Here is a 7,836-nt window from a genome sequence, read left to right as displayed (position 1 = left end):
ATAATTATTGGAAGTTAGGTGGGTATATTGAAAAATAATCAGGGGCTATACCACTGAAAGGGAGAAAAAGGGTAAACATTTTGATCTTTGTGAAAATTGCCCAAAAGTGAAGGGGCCAACTGACTGATATTTTTAAAGTTCTGAAGGTTTATCTTAAAATGGGCCAAAGGATATGGTGTTATGTGAAATTGGTCTAATTTTGACTCTAAGACTTATTCCTTATATTTTATTCCAGCTAAGCATCATTTGAATTGCAGGCCTATAAAAATCATTCTCTATCTAAAAAAGGGCAAGATTTTAGAATTTAAGTTAAAAATTAGCATAAAACTACAAATTATTTCATTGAATTTCTTAGAATTAATGATAATGATTTTAATCCTAGGTAGTTGCCAACGCTAATAAATATTTAGCAATTAACAAAAGCACTGATATTAAAACTTATAGAGGTTACAAGAACCGTCAACGCAAGGAGACCATTGAAAATCGGTAGAATAGACAACATCATATCTCATGCATTCTCAAAAATTTTAAAGATTGATGTGTCAGAAAGTATTCGGTGATTTTCGTTCATAACACTAATAACGCATACAAAAATATCAATTTATTAATCACCGGACTAGAAGATTTGTGTGCTAATTCAACTTAACATTGAGTTGAAACTAACATGTTTGAAAGCCTCTCTCATGCATAAAATGATTAACCAATTTTTTTAACCATATTAAATGCATGCGTAAAAAGAACTTCAAAAGGGAACTTCTTAAGCATAGATATATCTATAAATGAGCATCATGATTATCCATTACACTTGCTATCCCTGTAATTTTTCTTAGCAAACATCAAGTGATTGGTGCTTTTTTGTATTTGAGATTTCTGAAATTACTCATGATAACCAATTAGATGGATAGTTCAGACACATAAAAAGTATCATCACAAAAGATAAACATAAAAATAAATACACGTGCAACGCACGTGCACTATACTAGTATGGATATAAAAGTCATCTGCGTGGTCAAGCCTAGATTATTTAAACAAGCTCATTAGCTAGTTTTTAAAAACAATTATACAACCCCAAAACTTTTAAATTGGCTTAGATACTAGCTTAGTAGAGATACTAAGAAACATGCAAATATCGATAAGCTAGCTTAAAAATTACTTTGATAAAAAGATAAAAAAAGATAAGCTCCTCCTCTCTCTAAAAATTATGAACTACTCAGGATCAAAACATTAACATAAATACATGACTCGTTTCACTTTCACATACATATTGTTGTTTTTTCACCTCTCATGGTTAGTATCTTATGTTTCAGTATGTATAATCTAATTAGAAAACTAATGAGAAAACTAATGAGTTCATGACAAATACTTTAGTTTTCTTGTGACTTAAATAGTTAGTTAATATTCTTATTAACTTTATGACATGAAATGAAACTCAATGAATGAATGGGTTTCCCTAAAAGAAAGGAAGGGAGGGAGAAAAAAAAAGTTTCCGTAAAATAAAGCAGATCAAATTCGCACTCAAATGTATGACTTCTAATCGAGAATGTGGTGTTTAAAAAGGAATATAAAATATATTTAATTTAATAGAATAAAAGGTATTCTAATTGGAAAAACATTACAAATTTAGTTTATAATTTCCAATATGCTCAATAGAATAAAAGCTAAGTAGTTCATAAAAATTATTATAAGTACGACATTTAGCTAATAATAATAATAATGCTGGCTATGGGGTTCGAACCCATGCGCATTTAGAATGCAGAAGATCTTAAGTCTTCCCCCTTAACAACTCGGGCAAACCAGCTACTTGTGTTAACCTTTAGCAAGTTTTTATTTATTACGAGTTATTGTCAAGTAGATAAGTAAGTTTTTTTTGGGTTATGGAAACCACCTTTAAAATAGCCTTTGAAGGTTTTTACTACAGAAATCATCTTATAAGTGATTTAGTTTTCAAAAAATACCAGACCATTTATATTCCATTTATACTTGAACTATCCAAAATATCCTCCTCCCTTTTTCCTCCTTGTCCACTCCTACGTGCTCATCGTCCTCCATTCTATCTATATCGTCCTCCTCCTCCAACACTCATGCTACTTGCTCATCCTCTATCTATTTTCATCTCTCCTCCACCACATCTCATCCCTCCTCGATCAATTCCTCATCCACCATCTATATCCTCTTCTAGCCATCCTCCTTTCTTTCTCTTCTTCCGGTCTCACCCTCCTCTCCAACATCAGCCATGGTCGGGGATGAGTTTAGGATTGTTCAACAAGGGGGCCTTGTGTGATAGTTGAACAAATAATATCAAACTTCGTATCAATTATATAATTCATCCGTGTTGATTTCAAAAAGATTGTTCTTTGTATATTTGACCATATAACGGGTATACCTCAGTGAAATTCCAGCGAAAGTTTAGAATGTAATTTATATATTATTCTCATTTAATCTTATCTAATTTTTTAATTATGAGGAGTTTGATTTGTAATTGAGAAAATTTTCTTAAATGAAATCCAAATTTTTATTGAATGTTAATCTTCACGAAATTTAAAGGAAAGAAAATTGAAATTTACTTCCGTGCACTACCACATAATTGACCTATTGCAGCGGTTAAGTTGCAACGGTTTTAACTGTTGCGTTAGATATCTATCCTATTGCAGCGGTTAAGTTGCAACGGTTTTAACTGTTGCGTTAGATATCTATCGTAACAGTTTGCAATGCCTAATACAACAATTTATAAAAAAACGTTATAACTGTTGCGTTAGATATCTATCGTAACAGTTTGCAATGCCTAATACAACAATTTATAAAAAAACGTTACCATAGGTCTAATAATTATTCCTGGGCTTAATAATTATTCCTGGGCTTAATAAATGTTTTTAAAGCCCATGTCCCTAACCGTTTAAACAAAATCTCTCTCTCTCTCTCTCTCAAATCCTCACGGAAATCCCTAAGCCAAAAATTTCCGCTCCCTACAATCGCCGTGGCGTCGTCGATCTCATCACTGAACTCGTCGCCATTTCATCTTGGATCTCATCTCCAATCTCCTCTCCGATATTATCTTCAAGGTCGAGCTACTCTCGTTGGTTCGATCTTTCGTACTGGAGATCGAAAGACCCCTCGATTTCAGGTTTTTTCTTCTTTTGATGCCTTCGTTTTCTCTAATTGCAGTTGTTTTAGCACGGAATTGTTCGATTCCGCTCTTGATTTAGGTCTTATGCGGGGACTGGAAACCCTAGCAGTCGTTTTGTTTTTGGGCCGAGATGATGACTGATTTAATGTTGATGTTATACGCCATAGCAGCAGCACAATTATAGCTTCTTCACGTTTGATATTTTCAACTTTACACATAAGTCTCTCTATTCATTCCATAACTTACCTATTTGATGTATTCCACCGCCTCAAACAAGTCTCTGGTTTTTGTTACTGCTATTATCTATTGTTAGGTTAGCGGTTTATTTATTTATTTATTTATTTAATACTTACGTGCATTTAATATTATTTGGATGTCCAAAGGAAAATATAGCTCGATAAATGTAGCATCTCTCTATTAGGTCCTATCAGAATAAATCAATCCTTCATTTATATTCTAAATACTAGATTATTAGTGTTTATTTAATAGAGGTATTACATTCTCACCCCCTTAAATAAATTTTGACCTCAAAATTTACATACCTTGCACTTCAAACAGATGGGGATATCTTTCTTTCATTTCCTCTTCACGTTCCCAAGTCGCTTCTTCATGAGAATGGTCCTCCCAAAAAACCTTTACTAGGGAGACAACCTTGAAATGTAGTATCTTTTCCTTTCGATCCAAAATTTGAACTAGTTCAATATATGTCAGATCTTCCCCAAATTCAAGTGGTTCATATTATAGGATATGTGATGGAAATGAGAGACAATATGTGTATTATGTAGTGCAAGGTTACAGCAAGAGTATTGTGTTTTAAAAAAATCAGATTCAGATCATTCTATACTATATGTTAAGGAAAGCCTCATTCTTGGTCTTTGTGAGCCACATTTTTAGAATTTCATAAATGCCTTCACACTTGAAAATTTGAACTGCAGATGATCTTACACTTGAATAAATCAGCTAAAATGTCCTCAACTTGCAAAATCAAAGGTAGCGATCTCTCATTTGAAACAAATCGTAGAAATGCCCTAAGACTTAAACAATTATAAAGAACTCAACAAAAATGCTTTAAAACCATCTATTTTCTTGACAATTCAACTACAACAATTCTCCAAGTTTGGCGTCATCCACGCATCACGTGTACCGGAGTACTAGTCCTTAAATCAAAAGCAGGGAATGAAGTATCAACTTTGACAGCTCAGAGGTACAAATTGCAACCTAAGTACTTTTATTCTAATTTATACCTAAGTAATTAGGCACATTGCCTAAACAATCTAGTATAATTAGGCAGATCTAATACTTGATTAAATTCCTAATACTGCGTGTATCATCTTTTATTTCTTAGGTCAAATTTTACAGTCAGGAATGAATACAGAGGTCCTCATTTTTCATGATGGCTTATGATGATGCTGAGGTCAATTAAGTAACCTGCCCTGCTTTAAGGCCATCTGCAACCCCTGACGATGCTATCTTTAGCTTGTGGGACAAAAATGGGGTTATTTTTCTCACTTCCTTCTCATTTTTAAATCACTGAAGTTAATTGGATACAGCTTCATCAAGCAAAAAGAACAAATCTAGGGATCCCCACCCTCTTCCCTCTGCGCCCATCATCATTATAAATTTGGGAAACAAACCCATGTAAGAAGCAAAGCCTGGAATCGAATTATACCTTCGATCCTTAATTTGGGTATGTTGATATTAAGTTTCTCATTATTTGTCAATTCTGCATATTTGTCAACTATCGCTTCTTTAACCCAGACCTTTCTTGGACACATGATGGAACTCTCAAGTGCCCTGGTTTTTTGAGATGGACACACATCCCTTCTTAAAAGCTAATGTGAAATGGTCTGCTTAAAAGTTTAGTGTATAGGTCTATAAAGCTGATTAATGGCATTACCTGATAAGAAGTTAATATTAGCACCACGATGGTGATATAATTTCATGATTGCTAAGTATTGTGAAGTGTATTCAATTATAGTGATTGTCAACATAACACTATCTAGTTCTTTGTCTAGACAATCTGTGAAGTTTGTGATGGATAACAGCTTCTTCCTCTGAAGTTAAATGTGAGTTTCTCAGTTAACTTTTTATTTACTTTTTGAATACGTAGTCTCCTATTATCCACCTTTAGCTGAGTTTATCATATTCAAGGCTTTGGGCTTTCAGCTCATGATCATCGATCTCCACAAAGTATAGCCCCTGACCCTATAAAAGTATGGGCATGCCTATTTTTAAATCAACACCATCATCAGCTTTAACTTTGTGTTGTGTGTTGATGCAAGGAATCAATGCCCATCCACTCCCAGGATGTCATTTTTCGGCCATAATGCGTCGAAAGCTCATCTAAACCATTATTTTCTTTTGAATATGCTTAACCATGGGTAAAATATGCAGGAACATAGGGAAAAAGAATTTAGGAAACAAGCTGGTATGAGCTGGTGTTATAAGAGAAGGAAGATAACAACGTAAGAAGACAATATTTCTTTGAAAAAAATAGTCCTACCGAAAAGAGACAGGTGCATAAATATTGAATTTCAATAGAGAACTTTAACTAAGGAATTTCCTAACCATGGTCTTTAGGATGCTGAAAAAGCTCAAGCTTGATAGAATGAGTGTCCACATATATAACAGAGACATCCAGTAGCTGATCTCGAATCTGCCCAAGTCTTCCCTTCAATAAATTGTTGTAGTAGACAACTGCATCATTATATGAAATCATGCATCCGTATATATCCAAGTCTGATGCATCGTGAGGGAGTTCTGTCAGAAATGCTGGGAAGCAACCGATGGGTGCAAGGTTCGCCACCAAGAATGTCCGTCCACCAAGTTTTCCCTCAGCTATGTATCACAGGCGCACTCTATCTGGCAATTGAACTTATATAAATGATGCTGAAACAATTTTTCATTCCTATTAAATATATTGTTGCATTGTAATCTTCATATGTATATCTTTAGGCGAGAAGCATAGATGGATATGCAATCCATGACATCTATTTCCTCAGCTATTTATTAGTAACAACTTCAGGGAATAGAGTTCCTGCTAGTATATCATATAAGATAGAAGCAGTCTTGACTGAGAGCTACTACTTGCCCTGCTTACTTTGCTATGTAGATCGCTTCCAGGAACCTGTATTGTCTAGCAAGTTGAACTAGATTCTCTTTTAGCTGGATAGCTCTATCTCCTATGGATCGTAGAATTTTACGCATATTGGTAGATTTTTGTGTTTCATGGATTGTAGAATCTATTTATGAGGTTTGTCCTTTTTAGATTTGTATGGTTTTTGGATTGTAGAATCTATGCATGAGGTTTCTAGTGAGTTGAACTAGATTTATCTTTTAGCTGGGTAGATTTATGTTCTATTGGATTGTAGAATTTTACGAATTTCAATAGATTTCTGTGTTTTATGGATTGTCGAATCTATTCATGAGGTTTATCCTCTCTAGATTTTTATGTTTTGTCAAATTAAGAATATATGCATGAGGTAAGTCTTGAACTAGATTTTCGTTTAGCTGGGTAGATTGATGTTGTATGGATTTGTTAAATCTATGCATGGGGTTTGTCCTTTACGATTCCTTCTTACAGGCGTAACACCTGTTAGTGTTTTTTTCACATTATATTTTCACCAAGTGATTTGCATGAGGAAGGACTCTAGGAGATGTCTGCATCAATGTTTTTAGTTCTCCTGAGCCAGTGTTTTGTTAGCTGATGCATTTTCTTGGCAGATTTGAATGTCTGAAGTGTTTTGAAAGAATAAGATACAGAAAATAGGGCTGAACGAAATAACTTACTCTACCATCTTTTTTTGTCAAATGTGTCTGTATTAATTCTGAAACTGAGAATTTTTTGCTCCTTTCATCACGCTTCTGGTACTCATGGATCAATATGTTCTCTTAACTTCCTTTTCAAACATCTTTTTTCCCCAATTTTATTATCATCATTGCAAAAATTATGCTGATTCATGGAAATTTACACAGGTACAGAAATGATGAAAGCCAAGATTGAGATTGATACTGACAGGTTCCTAGTGAGTATTTGACATTGAGGAACAAGTTTTTAGAAACAAATAGAGAATATAGTCTTTGACCGAGAAGTTTCATGTTTTGTAATCAAATGTTGATGTACATTGTTTGAATGTTAGTTCGGTACGATATTTTCTGAGTTGAAATGTTGGTAGTGTGGATTTAATACTTTGTAGTTTTTATACTATACTGATGTATGTTGGCACTTATCATTATGGTTGATTATGCTCAACATAATCACTTTTATATTGTGTATTAAAATTTGACTTGGCCATGTTCTTAAAAAGATTGTCCAGGTAATTGAATACTATAATTATTTTGACGTAGGAAACCAAGAACAGCTTCGATTGAGCAGTTGCAATAGCTCGATTAAAACCGTTGCGATAGCTCGATCAAAACCGCTGCGATAGCTCGATCCAAACTGTTGCGATAGCTCAATCCAAACTGTTGCGTTAGGTCTTTTAAAACTGTTACAATAGCTCCAACTGTCGCCGTAGCTCTATCAAAACCATAGCTATAGCCTACTAAAACCGTTGCGTTAGGTTTTTTAAAACTGTTGCAATAGCTCCAACTATCGCTGTAGCTCTATCAGAACCATAGCTATAGCCTACTAAAACCGTTGCATTAGATCTTTTAAACCTGGTTGTACGTATAGCTAAAAAAACCGGCTGCGTAGCCTTGAAGAACCGTCG

The 7,836-nt window shown here is 34.2% G+C and overlaps 1 long non-coding RNA gene and 1 other non-coding gene across 2 annotated transcripts; one reads left to right on the top strand and one right to left on the bottom strand.

The window, feature by feature from the left end:
* Positions 1,715 to 1,798, bottom strand: TRNAL-UAA. Its single transcript has one exon. It is a non-coding gene; the product is annotated as a tRNA-Leu (tRNA).
* Positions 3,262 to 7,393, top strand: LOC109830444. Its single transcript, XR_002244299.1, has 2 exons — positions 3,262 to 4,811; positions 7,100 to 7,393. It is a non-coding gene; the product is annotated as an uncharacterized LOC109830444 (long non-coding RNA).

This window comes from Asparagus officinalis, chromosome 2, assembly GCF_001876935.1.
Source record: "Asparagus officinalis chromosome 2, Aspof.V1, whole genome shotgun sequence".
Lineage (NCBI taxonomy): Eukaryota > Viridiplantae > Streptophyta > Magnoliopsida > Asparagales > Asparagaceae > Asparagus > Asparagus officinalis.
This window is presented reverse-complemented; position numbering and strand designations above follow the sequence as displayed.